Source organism: Chrysochloris asiatica, unplaced genomic scaffold, assembly GCF_000296735.1.
Source record: "Chrysochloris asiatica unplaced genomic scaffold, ChrAsi1.0 scaffold00118, whole genome shotgun sequence".
Taxonomy (NCBI): Eukaryota; Metazoa; Chordata; class Mammalia; order Afrosoricida; family Chrysochloridae; genus Chrysochloris; species Chrysochloris asiatica.
Window position 1 is genome coordinate 184,997 of NW_006408636.1, and position 18,233 is coordinate 203,229.

Sequence of the window (18,233 nt, forward strand, 5' to 3'; positions counted from 1 at the left end):
TTATGTACACACAAAATACAGTCAATGCTAAGCTCCAAAATAGCTTTTACATGTTGTTTCATTGGCAAATAATAAAGGGAAATCTGAGAGCATTAGAATTGTATGGATAGAGAAGCTAATAAATATCTATTCCTTGTCTAAAGAAAAAAACAAACAAACAAACTACCCTGATAGCTTGAAAGATGAGAAGACACTCATTAAAGACAGTTAATGAACCCCAAGAAAAATCACTAAAACAAATCATAAGCAAGTTTCTAAAATCAAAACAAGGAAACAATCCTGAAAGCAGATCGGAAAAAAATGAAAAGTTACTTATAAAGGAGAACCAATAATACAAAACTATTATGTCTCAATAAAATACAAGTTGGCAATCATGTTGTTAATTGCAATTGAGTTGATTCCGACAAATAGTGATCCTCTGTAGGCTCTTGGGTAGCACTTTCCGCTAATGTCCTGGATGGCAAGGTTAGTTTGAACTGAAAGGTCAACAGTTTAAACTCACTAGCCACTCCTCAGAAACGCTATACGAGTCTGAATGACTCAGTGGCACTTGACAACAACAATATAGTGTTTTTGAGAAATAAAACCCTGAAGGAAAGAAAAAAAATGCCAACAAGGAATTACATATACAAGAAAATTCCCTCAAATACAGTGGCAAAACTAGGATATTTCCAGATAAAGAGAAATTTCAAGAAAGGTTCAAGGGAATCCTTCATAGGCAGACAACAACCTTAGACTAAGATACACAACAACTTGACTTGGAAATCAAACTAACCCACATAGAAAAATATAAAAAATAAAATAAACCTTCTTGTTGTATGCCATTGAGTTGATTTCAAATCATAGCAACCTTCTTTAGGACTTTCAAGGGAGCACTGTGGCTCTGTAGGATAAGCGCTGGACTGTAAACCACAAAGTTGGATGTCTTAGCCCTCCAGCTACACTTCAGGAGAAAGATGAGACTTCTGCTCCCACAAAGATTAAAGCCTTAGAAAACTGATACAGGGTTGCTATAGGGTGGAACTGACTCCACAGAACTTAACAATAACAATAGATTCTCCAAGGATATAAATCTTTACTGGAACAGGAAACCTCATCTTTCTCCCACAGAACGACTGGTGGATTCCAATTATTGTTCCTTAAAATAAAACTACAACACTGAAAATAATGAACCAGAAACATCACATGGTAAAACATGACAAGCACAAGGCAAAATAGAGGGAACAAATGATGTAGCTGCAGTTCCTCCACATTAAGAGGAAATCAAGTTGATATCAAGATAAAATAGAGATATTCCAGGGGATGGTGCTTAATGGCAGATTGTGGAGAAGCATAGTGCAGACCTCTGACAGTAATGAGACAGAATACCAGATGAAGTAGGTTCAGGGGACAGTCCCAGAACTGAATTACATATAAAGGAATATTTATAAGGATCAAAGGTTTACTGCTAGTGAAATTTGTAACAGAAGCAAGAAAAATGTTGTTTTCTGATCTGTGGCTGCCAGCAGATGCTGGGGCAGCCATCTTGAGTGTGAAGTAGCAGGAACAGGATCAGAAGAGTCCTCCTGCTGCAGAGATCTGACAATCGTCAGAGATAAAGATGATAAAAAAAAAAAAAAATCCTGTTCATGTGTCTTTCACTGTCTGTGTACATCCACTCTGGTGACTAGAGGGGGTGCCTTAGTGAGTGGACAACCCACTTTCACCCCTGGAGGGATCTATTACACATGTGTATGAATATGCTCAGCAAAGACCACAGTGCACAGTATCTAAGAAGAGAGAAAGGTGAACAAGAACTGTTTCAAACAGATCCATCTTCCAGAACAGCTCCAGCCAGCTAAGTAAGGGGCATTGAAGTCATATTCGGTTCTGTTTTTGTTTTTGGTTTGTTTATGTGCTTATAGACTGTAGTATATGATCTGTTGTTGGTTTTGTTTGTTTTTGATGTTGTGGTTTTATTTTACTTGTTGGGTTCCCATTTTACCATTGCAGGGCTCTTTCTCTCCCTATGTTATCCAAGAAGAGACAGCAATTGTGGTCATATAGCCAAAATACAATCACACCCTATGAAATCTAACCATCCAAGGAATAGCCAATATCAGCTGCTGTGCACTAGAAAGACAGCCAACATCTGTTATAGTTACTCTGAGTTAAGTAATAACAAAAGTGAAAAGGGAAGCCCATCTCCTGATCACATCTACCTTGAGGTAATCAAAAACTTAATAATACATCAACATACACTCATCTAATTATTGAAAACACATCTCATTATTGAATATACCCAATAGATAGTGGAAGATTTCAGCATATGTACAGAAACAAGATAGAGTAACTGAAACACATGAGCTACAGGTACAACCAAACTTCCCATTGGAATGGGGGCATTCTTTGGAACTACCTGAGAAAGAACTCAGTAGAATGATATTGAGATGCATTCTAAAACTCCACAGATGGGTTGAGAAAAATAAGGAAGTCGGGAAAGTGCTACAGGAACAATAAAATAAAATAGAAATAACATTGGAAAAAAATTAAAACCTTCTAAAAGATGTCCAAATGATTAATAATAAAATATCAGGAATGGACAATACACTGAAAGGGCAAAGCAGCAGAATTTAATGGATGGAAGCCAGAACCAGGGAGCTGGAAGAATTATCACTCAATATAGGTAAGATAGAACAACAAACAGAGAAAAGGATTAAAAAAAAAAAATCTGAAGAAAGTCTAAGATTCATGTGGACAATATGAAGATGAATGACTTAAGAATTATTGTAATTCTGGAAGAGGAAGAATCACACAAACGACAGACGATATAGCTGAAGAGTTTCTGGAAGAAAAATTTCCTATCATCCTGAAAAACGAAAAGCTAAACATTAAAAAAGCTCAACAAACCCCAGAAAGGATAGATCCCAAAAGAAAATCAGCAAGACAAATCATAATCAAGCTCTTCAAAATGAAAGACAATGAGAGAATCCTGAAAGCAGGTAGGGAAAAAGGAACCATGCAAGCAGGATGGCAATGGGAAGACATATATAAAACCCTGGAGAGAGAAAACAAACAAACAAACAAACAAACAAAAAAAAACTGCTAACAAAGAATTGTCTACCCAGCAAAGCTGTCAATCAAATACAACTAAGGGATTTTTCCAAAGCCAATACAGCACTTCAAAACACCCTAAAGGGAGTTATTTGGACTGAGAACCAATAAGAACAGACAACAACCATAGGCTGACATACATGGCAATACCACCCAGAACTCAATTGGCAGCTGGAAGAGTCCATAACAACACATAACTACAAGAACAAATATAGAGGATCTGGAAGATCAGTCTATGATTAAAAAAACAAAAACAAAAACAATGTGAAAGAAGGTAAAATTATAAAACAAAGATCCAGGTGATGAGGAGGTCAGGTAGTCTGCAGGGTAAAATAGCCTGTTTTAAATCAACGAAAAAGTTAATATAATATAGGGCTACCTCAAAGAACATTAACACTTCACAACATACCAAGAAAATGAAAATCCAAGAAGAACATGGGAACAGCAAAGCTTAAGGAAAGATACTCATACTAAGAGAAAAAAAGGAAAAAAAATATTTGGTGGTTACCAAGGGTGAGAGGGAGGGGACAGTGGAGCAAAGGTTAGGGGATAGGCACAGCACAATTCAGGTATTGGGGAAGGCAATATACAAGAGGGGAGAAGGGAATGGAAGAACAAGGAAGGTAGATACAGGAACACTTAGGCAGGTTTGCATGAGATAAATGGGATAGAAGTAAATAGTAATGTATGCTCAACCTTGGAACAACAGGGATCTGTGATACAGGGATCACATAATCTTAATGGGTAAAAGAGAAGAAATAATATTAAGATGCTTGACTATCTTATGAATGTTGCTTTCCCTTGTCTACTATTGTAAAACAGACCCTTGAGTGGGATAGAAAGGAATATAAGAAAACTTGTAAGCCCATCTTCAGCTTATAACTGATTGGAATACCTAAAAAGGGTTCTAGAACTTGCCCAGTGAAATAGGCTTCTTGCGAAGCCTTTTTAGTGTAAAGGACCCTAGGTGGAATCCTGAGCCTCAGAATGTCAGAAGGTTCTGGATGGAACAATATCACTTGAAAGGATGTACAGACCACCCTGGAATGGAAAAAGCAGATACTTCTTTCATTGACAAGGAAATGACATAAAATAAATAAGCCAAAAAAAAAAAAAAAAAAATCAAAGATTGAAAAACAACCAAGCAACTGGCAACCAAAAATGAGTAGGAGTATAACAATACTAATTTTTGATTAAATAGAATTTCAAGGCAAAAGCAGCAAAAGACAAATAGGGTTATTGTTTGCTATTGTTGTTAAGTGCTATGGAGTCAGTTCTGACTCATAGGGACCCTATATAGGGTTTTCGAAGAGCGACTTTGCACTACCAACTTTGCAGTTCCTACTGACCTTTCAATACAGTACATTATTCGGCAGCAACACACCACAACTCCACATTATGAAATGGTTATGTCAAAAGTTGTTGCTACAAAATCATAGCAACCTTTATTAAACACAAATATCAATATGTGTAGCTATTGGTCCTTGACATAGCATCCATCTACGTCTATGAAATAGCTTCTGAAGTTGACGTCTCACATGGTAAAATATTATCAATTATAAGATAGAATTTTGGTTTCAGCAAGGTTTAGTCTTGATGGGTGCCAAAAATGATGCTCAAAGATGAACAAATTCAAAGAGCTGGCCTTTTTATTAGTCTTTTTAGCAAAATGCAAGCTAACAAATACAATTTAATAGAACAAATTGCAGCTAGGTATGAACCTTGGATTTACAATATAATCCAGAAAGCAAAGTCCAATCAAAACAATGACTTCTGAAAGGATCTGCTGAGCCAGTTAAATTCAAAGCAAAGAGTCCAAATTAGAAATTTTGGCAATGTTTTTTTGGATTCCAAAGGGGCAACCTGGATATACTTTCTCAAAGGACACAGGATAATCATGAGGAATTATTATGAAGAAGTTTTAAGAAAATTGAAACTTTATTTTTCAGAAAAAGGGTAAGAAAATTGTGCCAGAGGTTTTATTTATTTTTTTTTATTTTTTCTTTCCCAATCAGGATAATGCAGTCTTCAAAAATATTCAGGGATGTCAAATGATAATTTGGGGAAAGAAGGAACCTTTCTCTATCCACCTTTTTGTTGTTGTTAAGTAATTTTGAGTCAATTCTGACTCAAAGAGACTCTATAGAATTTTGTAGGAGTGACTGTTGGCTTGAATTGTCAATCCTATGGTCAGCATATTAGCAGTCCATGTTTATTCTATAACATCACATCAGGACTCCTTATCCAGTCTACAACCCTGGTATTACCCCTTCAGACTTCTTTTTGTCCACCAAAGAAAACACAAAACAACATTGAAAAGTAACATAGTTTGAGTTCCTCATAGAGGTCAAAGCAGCAGTGTAAATCAAAGAGTGCACAATTCCTCATGGAAGTATTACAGAGATAGAAACACTGATCTCAGAAGTATATAGACATAGATAGATGGTATCTAAAGAAACAATAGCTTCATATTTGCATATTTTTGTTTAGTAAACAAAATAATTTTGTGACAATACTTTTTGACTTGCCCTCATATATTGAATAAAGTATCAATCCAAAAAGAGGATATAACCATAGCAAATATCTGTGAACCCAATGAAAGTGTCCCAAAATACATAAATACATAATGTAATGGATTTCAAGGTCAGTTTGAGCCACAAGGTCAGTGGTTCAAGGTTACTAACTACTCCTCAGAAATCCTATGCAGGGTCACTAGGGGTTGGAACCAACTCAATGGCACTCAACATCAACAACAGCCCTGGCATGGATTAGTCTGTCAATTCGTCAAACTGTGTGTCTTGCATGTTGCCGTTATTCTGGAAGCTATGTCACCAGTATTTTAAATACCATCAGGATCATCTATGTTGGACAGATTTCATCAGAGCTTCCAGACAAAGATAGACTAGAAGAAGAAGAGATGGACTACTTCCAACTATTTAATCAGTGAAAACCTTATTAATAGCAGTGGAACACTGTCAGATGACACCAGAATATTGAATATTGAAACATGATGAAGAATACTAGAATCTTGACAGATGTAGTGCTGGAAAATATGACCCTCAGGTTGGAAGGCATTCAAAGCAATGGGGGAAGAGCTGCCTCCTCAAAGTAGAGTTGACTGCTATGATGTAAATAGGGTGAAGCCTTTGGAACTTTCATTTGCTGATGGAGCACAATTCAAGATGAACAGAAACAGCTGCAAACATCCATTGGTAATTGGAACATGGAATGTATTAAGTATGAATCTAGGAAAACTGAAAATTGTCAAAAATGAAATGGAGCACATAAACATCAGTAGCCTAGACATAAATGAGCTGAAATGTACTGGTGTTGGCCATTTTGAATCTGAACATCACATGTTTTAGTATCATAGGAATGACAAATTGAAGAGGAATGGCATCACATTAATCATGAAAAGAATATATCAAGATCTGTCTTGAGGTACAACGCTGTTTGTGATAGGATAAACTACTTATGGTGTGGTGTCCTAGGATAAGCACTCAACCCAAAGGTTGCTTTGAACCACAAAGTTGATAGTACAAGTTCACCAGTCACTCCTAGTACACCCTGTGCAGGAACACTTTGAATTGGAATTGACTCGACGGCATTTAACAACAACAATAACAGAAGGAAGATCATTTAATACCAAAGTTATTCAAATTTACACAACAAACTGTAAGACTAGTGATGAGAAAATTGAAGAATTCTACCAATTCCTTCAGTATTAAATTGGTCAATCTTGAAATCAAGGTGTATTGATAATTACTGGTGATTGGAATACAAAGGTTGGAAACAAAGAGGAAGCAACAGTGTTTGGGAAATATGATGTTGGTGACACAAATGATGCTGGAAATTGCATGATAGAATTTTGCAAGACCAATGACTTCTTCATTGCAAATACCTTTTCATAAACAACATAAAAGATGAATATACACCAAGACATTATCAAATGGAATACATAGAGATCAAATTGACTACATCTGTGGAAAGATTTGGAGGAAAATATCCATGTCAGCAGCCAAAACAAGCCCATTAGTAGACTGTGGAACAGGCCATCAATTACTCATATACAAGTTCAGGCTGAAGATGAAGAAAATTAAAACAAGTCCATGCCAGCCAGAATATAACCATGAATGTATCCAACCTGAATTTAGAATCATATGAACAGATTTGATGGATTAGACAATAAGAGTGAAGACCAGAATTCTGAGATGACATCAAGAACTTCATACAGGAAGAAAGCAAAAGGTTATTAAGAAGAGATGAGAGAAGAAGAAGATCAAAATAGATGTCAGAAGGCACTCAAAGTTTCTCTCCAGCATTAAGATGTTAAAGTAAATGGTGGAAATCAGGAGGTAAAAGTGCTAAATAGAAAATTCCAAAGATCATCTTGAGAAGACAAAGTAAAATATTATAACACAATGTGTAAAGATCAGGAGTTAGAAAACCAAAAGGGAAGGACGTGCTCAGCATTTTTCAATTTGAGGGAATGGAAGAAAAAATTCAAGACTCAACTTTCAATACTGAATGATTAATGGGCAACATATTGAATTATGCAGAAAACATCAAAAGAGGATAGAAAGAATACATGGAGTCACTGTAACAAAAATAAATGGTCAATGTTCAACTATTTCAGGAGATAGTATACAATCAAGAGCCAATGTTACTAAAGGAAGAAGTCCAAGGTGAATTAAAAGCATTGAGAATGAACAAGCCACTAAATTGAACTCTTTCAAAAAACTAATGCAGCACACTGGAGGCACTCACTCATCTATGCCAAGAAATTTGGCCAACTTACTTGAGAAAAAAAATCATATTTGTATGCATTCCAAAGAGTGGTGATCAAAAGAATGCAGAAATAATTGAACAATAACATTAATTTGTCATGCAATCAATTTTTTCCTAAAGAGGACTCCAAAAGAGGTGCAAACGTACATTGACAGAGATCTGCCAGAGGTTCAAGCCAGATTCAAATGAGGTCATGGAATGAGGTGTATCATTGCTGATGTCAGATGGATCTTGGCTAAAAGCAGAGAGTACCAGGAAGAAGCTTATCTATTTTATTTACTACCCAAATGCTTTCGATTGTGTGGATCATGACAAGCTATGGACAACATTGCAAAGAATGAGTATTCCAGAACACTTAATTGTGCTCATCGGGAACCTTCATACAGATCAAGAGGCAGTTTTTCGAACGGAACAAGGGAACATTCAATGGTTTAAAATTAGGAAAGGTGTGCACCAGGATTGTGTTCTTTCACAATATCTATTCTAGCTATATGTTGAGCACATAACCCAAAAATTTGGATTATATGAAGAAAAATGTGGCATCAGGCTTGCAGGAAGACTAATTAACCACTTGAGATGTGCAGATGATACAGCTTTGCTTGGTGAAAATGAAGAGAACTTAAAATACTTACTGATGAATATAGAAGACCACAACCTTCAGTATGAATTGTACCTCAATGTAAAGTGAATAAAAATACTCACCACTGGCCCAAAAACAACATCCATATAAATAGAGAAAAGGTTGAAGTTGTCAAAGACTTCATTTTTCTAGGATCAACCATCAACATTCATGGAAGCAGCAGTCAAGGTATTGAAAAACGTATTGCATTAGGTAAATCTGATGCACAAGACCTCTTTAAAATATTCAAGAGCAAAGATGTCAGTTTATGGGCTAAGATGAGCCTGATCCAAGACATGGTATTTTCAATAACCTCATATGCTGTGACAGTTGGGCAGTGAATAAGGAATACCATAGAAGAATTGATGCCTTTGAGTTATGGTGTTAGGGGAGAATATTAAAAGCACCATGAATTTTTAAACAAACAAGCAAATCAGTGTTAGAAGAATTACAGCTAGAATGCTCTTAAGAACTCAGGTTGGCCAGACTTCATCTCTCATAATTCAGACATATTGTCAGAAAGTACCAGTCCTTGGAGAAGGGTACCATGTTTGGTAAAGTGAGGGTCAGAGAAAAAAAGGAAGACCCTCAATGAGATGGATTGCATGGTAGTAACAGCAGCAATGGGATGAAATGTAGCAACGATTGTGAGGTTTGCACAGGACAGGGCAGTTTTTCATTCTGTTGTGCATAGGGTGGCTATGAGTCAATACTGACTCAATGGCAACTAAAAAATCCTAGTGCAGCACTGTTTTAAGCACTACACATCTAACGATAAAGTCAGCAGTTCAACCCCATAAGCCACTCCTCAAAACTCAGTACTGTGTCACTTTGGGTTAGAAATCTTCTTGGCAGCACTTAATAATAACATCCTTCATGAAAGGAACTCTTGTGGTGATGTAGAATAAGCATTAGACTGTTGCTTCCATAGTGGTGGTGGTGGTGTGCCGTGGAGTCGGCTCCGACTCATAGCGACCCTGTGCAGGATTTCCGAGGCTGTAAATCTTTAAGGGAGCAGAAAGCCTCATCTTTCTCCCACAGAACAGCTGGTAGTTTCAAACTGCTGACCTTGCAGTTCGCAGCCCGATTCATAACCACTACACTACCAGAGCTCCTTTAATTCCATAGTAGGCAGTTAGAATCTACCATTCACTTATAGGAAGAAAGATGACTTTTTCTGCTCCCACAAAGATTTACATTCTAAGATATATACAGGGTTGCTATGAGTTGGAGCATGACTCATCAGTTTATGGTACTGAGGGGGTTTGCTGTTGCTTTGAAACTAGAAGTTATGCTTTGGGTATTTTAAATACCAGCAGCATCACCTATGGTGGAGAGTTTTCCGCCGATCTGCCAGATGAAGACAGACTTGGAAGAAAGAGTGATGGATTACTTCCAATTATTTAGTCATTGAGAACCTTATGGATAGCGGTAGAACACTGTCAGCACCAGAATATTGAATATTGAAACATGATAAAGAGCACCAGAATATTGACATATATAATGCCAGAAGATGAGCCCTTCAGGTTAGAAGGCACTCAAAATATGACTGAGGAAGAGCTGCCTGCTAAAAAGTAGAATTGACAGTAATGATGCAAATGGAGTAAAGCCTGAGGTACCTTCATTTGCTGATGGGCACAACTCAAAATGAAGAGAAATAGCTGTAAACATCCATTAATAATCAGAACATGGAATGTACAAAGTATGCATCTAGGATTATTGGAAATTGTCAAAAGTGAAATGGAATACATAAACATCAATATCTTAGACATTAGTAGGCTGAAATGGACTGATATTTGCCATTTTGAATTTGACAATCATATGGTTTGCCATGCAGGGAATGACAAACTAAAGAGGAATGGAATTGAATTAATCATAAAAGGAACATATCTCTCTAAAGTACAACGCTGTCTGTGATGGGATATCCATAGGCCTACAAGGAAGATCAGTTAATACCACTATTCTACAAATTTATGCACCAACCTCTAAAGCCAGTGATGATAAAACTGAAGAATTCTACCAACTTCTTTAGTCTGAAATTGGTCAAACATGCAATCAAGATGTATTAGCAATTACTGGTAATGAGAATTGGAATGTAAAGTTTAGAAATAAAGAAGTATCAGTAGTTTAAAAATATGGGATTGTTGATCAAAACTATACTGGAAATTACATGATAGAATTTAGCAAGACCAATGACTTGTTCACTGCAAATACCTTCTTTTGTTTAACATAAAAAATGACTAAGGACTTCCAATTTGGTGGCAGCACAGCAGAGATGTGTAGGACTGGCTCCTTGGAGCAAGGGCTGAAAACCCAGAGATGCTGCTCTCACAGAATAGCACCAGAATTCTGGATCTAGAATAAGGGTCAAGATGTCAGTTTCTCACAACCGGCAATGGAAAAATCATGGTATAAAGGAAAATATTGCAATTTAGAAATTGTTCAAGACACAGGACTCCCTCTGTGGCCATCCCACTCAGGGGAGAGGAAAGAGGGTGGAGTTACAGCCAGACTAGCACAGGGAACAGGTGCTAAATGTGGCATGGTGACACTTTCAAAAGGAGGTGTGGGGAGATTCTACACATTTTTTTTTCCCTCCTCATCCCTGTAGTGCCTTCTTTGCCCAGCCCAGATGCCTTCAGGTGGATGGGTGCATACCCCCCAAAAAAGTCCAGCATTGAGACGACAGCTTTCCCATGGCACAGAGAGAAAGAGCCCCATTGGTCCAAGGGCACATTCCTTGGCTGCTGCTTTTGACTCCTTCCTGTGGGTCCCAGCCTTAAAGTTAACATGTGCGGGACCCTTTACTCCTGCCTATCCTGCAAGAAAAAAAACAGATTTGGCCTGACAGACAAACCATATGAACAATCTGTAAAACCCCAACATAAAAAGATGGAACGATTTCAAGAATTATCCTGTGACCTTCAGAAACAAAAATAATAAATAATCTTTCTCCCATTTACTTCTCAATGTGTATCTGCACACCTCTATGGTGGTGACTAGAAGAGGGGTGTGAGTGAGTGGAAACCCCCACCCACTAGTAGCAGTTTCTATGGTTCACACAGTTTCTACGGTGCACACAGTAGGCCACAGTTTTATTTTTGTTTCAGAGTGGTGGTTTTTGTCTCTGCTTTTATATTACTTCTGTTTTGGGGTCTTTTTAGCACACATTTTCCTGGAAGTGGAAGCTTCTTCTCCCAAGAAGAATCAGGAATTGTGGCCATACAACCAAGTTAAAAGCATACCCCATAATATTCCTCCATTGTGACAAGGGCCAATAACAGCTGCCTAGCATTATATGTGAAAAGGAATGCCTATCTCCTGATCATATCCACCAGGAGACACACAGTAAGCTTAATAACACAGCGATAAACATCCATTTAAGCATTAAAAATCCACACAACTAATTGAAATGATGAACAAAAAACAACAAAAGATCTCAAAACATGTCAAAAACCAGAAAAGCATAGGTGTAACAAATGAGCTGGGGACAGACAAAAGCTTTCTAGAAGAGGAAGAGCAAGTTTTAGATTTGCCTGAGTAGAAATTCAGAAGAATGATATGGAAACAAATACAAATGCTTCAAAAAGGGATGGAGGAAAAAAAGGAAGAAGTCAGGAAAGTACGAGGAGAGCAATCAAACAAGATTGATACAACATTGGGAACAATTCAAAATGAGCAAAAAGGTCCAGAAGATTAGTAATAAAGTATCAGAAATGGACAACACACTGATAGGGAAAAGGAGCAGAACTGAAGAGATGGAAGCCAGAACCAGCGAGCTGGAAGACAAATCTCACAATACTGCTAAGATAGAAGAGCAAGCAGAAAAAAAAGGATTAAAAAATCTGAAGAGAGTCTAAGATTCATGCTGGATAACATGAAGAGGAACAACTTAAGAATTATTGGCATTCTGGAACAGGAAGAATCAGAGAAGTCCACATAGGAGATAGTGGAAGAGCTTCTGGAAGCAAATATCCCTAACATTTTGAAAGATGAGAAGATAAACATCCAAGAAGTTGAACATACCCCAGGAAGGATAAACCCCCAAAGAAGCTGGTTCTTTGAAAGGATTAATATCACCAAGACATATAATAATCAAGCTCTTCAAAATAAAAAAAACAAGTAGAGAATACTAAAAACAGCCAGCGAAAACCAAAATGTTACTTACAAAGGCAAGCAAATCAGATTAAGCTCTGACTATTCAGCAAAAACCATGCAGGCAAGAAGGCAATGGGGAGACATATACAAAATCCTAAAAGAAAAAAAAACTTCCAACAAAGAATTGTCTATCCAGCAAAACTGTCAATCAAATATGATGGTGCAATCAAAACATTCCAGGATAAACAGAAGGTGAGAGATTTTGTCAAAGCCAACCCGGCACTTCAAAACATCCTAAAGGGAGTTCTTTGGACTGAAAACCAACAAGAAGAGACAACAAGCAGAGAGTAATAGGTGTGGCAACACCACCTGAAACTCAGATGACAAATAACAGAACCAAGAACAGAACAAAATTAAACAATGAATTCAAAGGAGCTAGAAATTCAACTGAAGATCAAAATAATAGCAATGTCAAAGAAGGTAAAAATGTAGGAACACAGATCCAGGTGGTGAGGAGATTAGGTAGATTACAGGATACAATAGGTTGTCTTAAGTGAAGGGAAAAGTTAATAGACTATAAGGTAACCCCAAAGAAAGTTAATACTTCACAACTTACCATGAAAATGAACTTCCAAGCAGAATAAACAAACATGAAAATTAAGAAGAAACTGACAAGATATAGCACAAAAAACACAAACTCAGCACAAGAAGGCATGCAGAACAAAAGAATGAACAGCACTACCAAAATTTTAACATAATGGCAGAAATTAATTCATACCTATCAATAATTACATTCAATGTCAATGGATTAAATGCAACAGACAGAGAGTGGCTGAATGGGTAAGAAAACAAGACCTTCTAAATGCTGCCTGCAAGAGACACAACTTACACAAAAGGTAAAAACAGACTAAAAGTTGAAGGCTGGAAAAGATATATATGCTAACTGCAACAATAAACAAACAGGAATGGTAATACTTTAGTTCCGATAAAGTAAACTTAAAGAAAAAAAAAAAAACAGCTTAAGAGATAAAGGAGGACACTATCTCATGATCAAAGGGTCAATTGAGCAAGATGACATAAAAATAATAAATATCTAAGCTCCCAATGAAAGAGCACCATGATTTATGAAGCAAACCTTACTAAAATTGAAGAAAGAAATAGATAAATCAACAATTATAGTGGGAGATTTTAATACACCACTTTTGAAAAGGGACAGAATAACCAGAAAGAAACTCGACACAGTTACAGAGGAACTAAACAACACAATCAAGCAACGTGTCCTCATAGATGTGTACAGAGCATTCAACCCAACAACAGCACAATATACATTCTTCTCCAATGCACATGGTACATTCTACAGATTGTCCATGTGTTAGGTCACAAAGCAAGCCTCCATAAATTCACAAATATCAGAATACTACAAAGCATCTTTTCAGACCACAATGCTATAAAACTAGAAATCAACAATAAGAAGACCAAGGAAATAAAGTTGAATACAAGGAAACTGAATAACACCCTGCTGAAAAACGACTGCATAAAAGAAGAAATTAAACATGAATTCACAAAGTTCCTAGAAAAAAACAAGAATGAAAACAAAACATACTAATATCTTTGGAACACGGTGACAGCGGTACTGAGAGGGCAATTTATTGTGATAAATGTGCACATGCAAAAACAAGAAAGAACCAAAATTAACAAATTAACACAACATCTCCAACAATTAGCAACAGACCAACAGAGGGAACCTAAAGTTTCCCAAAGAAAAGAAATAATAAAAATAAGAGCATAAATAAATGAAATGGAAAACAGAAAAACTATAGAAAGAATCAACAGGACAAGAAGCTGGTTCTTTGAAAGGATTAATAAAATTGACAAACTATTGGCAAAACTAACAAAGAAAAGAGGGAGAAGACACAAATACTTCGCATTAGAAACCATATGGGTGATGTCACAGCACAACCAAATGAAATCAAAAGGATACTAACAGAATACTATGAATAGTTGACTCCAAAAATTTGGAAAACTTAGAAGAGATTAACACATTTTTAGAAAAACATAACATACCCAAACTTACACAGAGTGAAGTAGAAAACTTGAACAGACACATAATAAAAGAAGAAATTGATAAGGTCATCAAAAACTCCCAACCAAAAGAAGATCAGGCCCAGATGGCTTCAAGGGTGAGTTCTACCAAACATTCATGGAAGAACTGTCACCAATTCTACTCAAATTATTCCAGAATATAGAAGATGGAAAACTTCCTAATATATATTTTTTAATGTTTTATTGTGAATCATGTGATAGTCCACATGGAAGAACATTAGCTTTACATTCATCCTATCACATGTCATTTCATTGCCATGGTTACAATCCCCTCTACGCATCGTCAACCAACTAAAGGATACACCTCACATGCCTGCCCATTGGTCGTCAGCACACAGCCCCTCTCCCTCTTTGGGTCTAAAGACCTCAGCTGCTCCATCTCTCCATATCATCATCTCTGCCTCCATCTCTGGCGTCACTGTATCTCTGGGTAGGGTCCCCCACTCCATTGTTCTCCCTTGATGGTCCCAGGGACCTTCGCTCCTGGCCTGCAGTCAACCACTCCCCTCCTTTTGCTACAAAACGTCTACCTTTATATTTCCAACCCTCACAGTCAGTCCTGATAGCACTTATTCACTATTGTACCATATGCATGCTATCCACATCTCCTTTCATCTGTCCTACCCAGACAGATTGGACACTACTCAGTGGAGATTCTACCTTCCTCTGTGCCCTCTGGATCTAGGCTCCCTCTTAAAAGCTTGTAAGCCAGTCACTTCTTGCCTTTGTAGCCCCCATTTTGGGTAGCCAATGTACATGCTGTCCATCCCTGTTTACCCTGTGTATTGAGGGGGTGGGAATGATCCTCGCTATAAAGATCTGTTCCCTCTTTTAAGCTACTGCATCAAGAGGTGTAGGTCAGTTTCATCAAATTGTATCAGATATTCTTTTCTTCCTCTCTTTCTTCTTCTAGCTCTGATCATTCAGTCATTGAAGCCAAGTCAAGTGGGCATTATCTGCAAGTGTGGGTGTTCTTGTGCATATGCCCTCTCTTCTTATCAGCTGGACACTTCACTCTCTACTTGAGTCCTCTGTGGCTATGTCACTGACTCTGGGCCCAAGAGTCCCCAGGTCTTTCCAAACTGCTAGCCAACCAGATCTACCCCTGGGTTCACAGGAGTGTATTGAAAGTGGTTTGACTTAGCTCACAGCTTCATTGCTGTTTTTCCCTCATTTCCCCCTATTGGTGACCAATGTGGTCACTAGTCAAGAGTGCAAGTCTGCTCATGTATTCCCATTGAGTCTTAGTCTTGGAAGGGGGTTTGCCCTGAGGGGACTCGACCACTTGCCTTGATGTCTCCCAGGTGAGCAACTTGCTTGTTCTTGTAGTAGTCAGTCTGACTGCCGTTATTGTTTTGTATTTTTCCTGTTGGTCTTTCTTTCAGGAAGTATCTTCTGTTCTTTCAGCCACTCTAGGCTGGTCTACTTGTCCCTTTGGGTGCAAATTTCCCACCTCAGAAGATTCTGGATGGGGTTCATGATTCCATCTATGGTAGAGACCCACTTCTTGAGTGAACAGAGAATGGAAGAGTCGAGATGGAGCCAGTGTTTTCTATGGGTGGAATTAGAGTTACATAAAGCCATACCCACCCTGCCATGGCCACATCCCAGATGTGAGGAAGTACAGCGGAGACTCCCATGGACAGTAGCACACAGTATATCCTCCACAGTGTCAGAGAGTCAGCATGTCTTGGCTGAAGGTCTCCATCTGACCTTCTGGGTCTTGCCAGCAATGATGGATGGCCCACATGTTGGTCCAGAGAATCCAACCCTGCCCTAGCCTTTTTCTTCCTTAGGTGATAAACCTTTTCCCCTTGGTGACAACATGTGATGGCAGGTGTGGAGGGTAGAGCCCAGGCCAGCTCTTTCCCATATCTAAGACCTTAGTGATTCACTCAGTATCCTCGAAACTGGCCAACTTGGACTTAAGCCTGGGTCTTGAGAAGCAGGTTCATATTCTTCTTCATCCACCGAGACACCGGGAACCCACAACATTGATATTTGATCTGCATTCCTGCACCTATTTGCATTGTGCTTGGTGGACACAGCTGTCTCCGTCCGGAGCCTACGCTTCTCTGGGGGCCAGGCCACAGCTGGTAGAGACACACACATGGCTCCAATTTCAAGCTCAGTGTCTCAGCTGGTTTATTTACTGCTTAGCTGCAGACCTTTTCATCTTTCTTATTTCTGTGCTTGAGATATAGAAATAATTTACCACGAAAGGACCTCAGCCTCCCGTGTTTGCCTGCTGTGGCTGCAAAGAAACATCCTCGGCAGCCATCGCTCTGGAATGAGAATGAGTCTGTTTAGAATGAGCCCAGATCTTCCTTGAGAGCAAAGCGCCAGATGCCAAATCCTTCTGCCTGTGTAGTCTCTTGCTCTCATCTCAGAGGGTATGGACTCATGCACCAGCCTCTTGCACTCCAAGGTACTCTCTGCTATTCTTTAGCTGCTGCTGTGCTCCTTGGTGGGTAGTTGAAGCACTGGCAGGTATCCAGCAGCCTTATTGGCAGGTATAAAGCTGGTTGCAAACAGCCTCCCCATTCTTCTGGGACAGGGTGGACAGACGACATAGACCAGCTCATCTGGAGGTCCCTGGGATTTCCAAAGACCCATTCGGAAGGTCTGGGAGAAAAGTTATGATATAATAACACTGAGACGTTGTCATTTTTTGTGTGCTGACTGTTGTACGGATGTGAAAAAGGAGAAAGGCAGAATTGCTGATTCCTTAGTGCAAACTGAGGCAGCACTCCTATAGGTAAAATTAAAAAGCTAGTTTTACTTGAGAATGCCCTTGATGATTGGTATTGTTTTTAAATTAAACCCTTGGCAACACATCTTGTGACATTTCTGCATTTCAAAAATGCACAAAATGCATGAAGTACAATTGTTACCTTGAGGGAAAGCACTTGTGTGTGGCCTCAGCTGCCAGTTGTGAGCTACTTTTTGATGTAAAAGAACCACTGGTGAATTATAGTTATTCAGACTTGGATATCAAGTAGGTCTTTCTTGGAAATGAACTAAGTGAACTGATCATTTCAAGAAAAACAGCAGACAGTGTTTGTTGCTGATAAGATCTGGGCTTTCAGGCAAACATTAGAATTGTGGATCATTGTTATCTATCACCAAAAGTTTAACCAATTCCCAACACTTAAAAGACATTTTAATCAGAGATAAGTGGTAATATCAACAATTTTTTTTTTTTAATGATTGTTATGAAATGTGTCAGAGCTTGTTGTTGTTAGGTGCTGTTGAGTTAGTTCTGACTCATAGAGACCCTGTATAGGGTTTCCTTGTTGTTGCTGTTGTTGTTAGGTGCCATTGACTCTGTACCAACCCATAGAAACCTTATGCAGAGCAGAACAAACACTTCCCAATCCTGGGCCAACCTTATTACTGTTGCCACGCTTGGGTCCATCGATGCTGCCACTTGGTCAATCCATCTCGTTGGGGATCTTCCTCTTTTTCTCTGATCCTCCACCTTACCAAACATGATATCCTTCTCCAGTGACTGGTCCCTCCTGACAATATG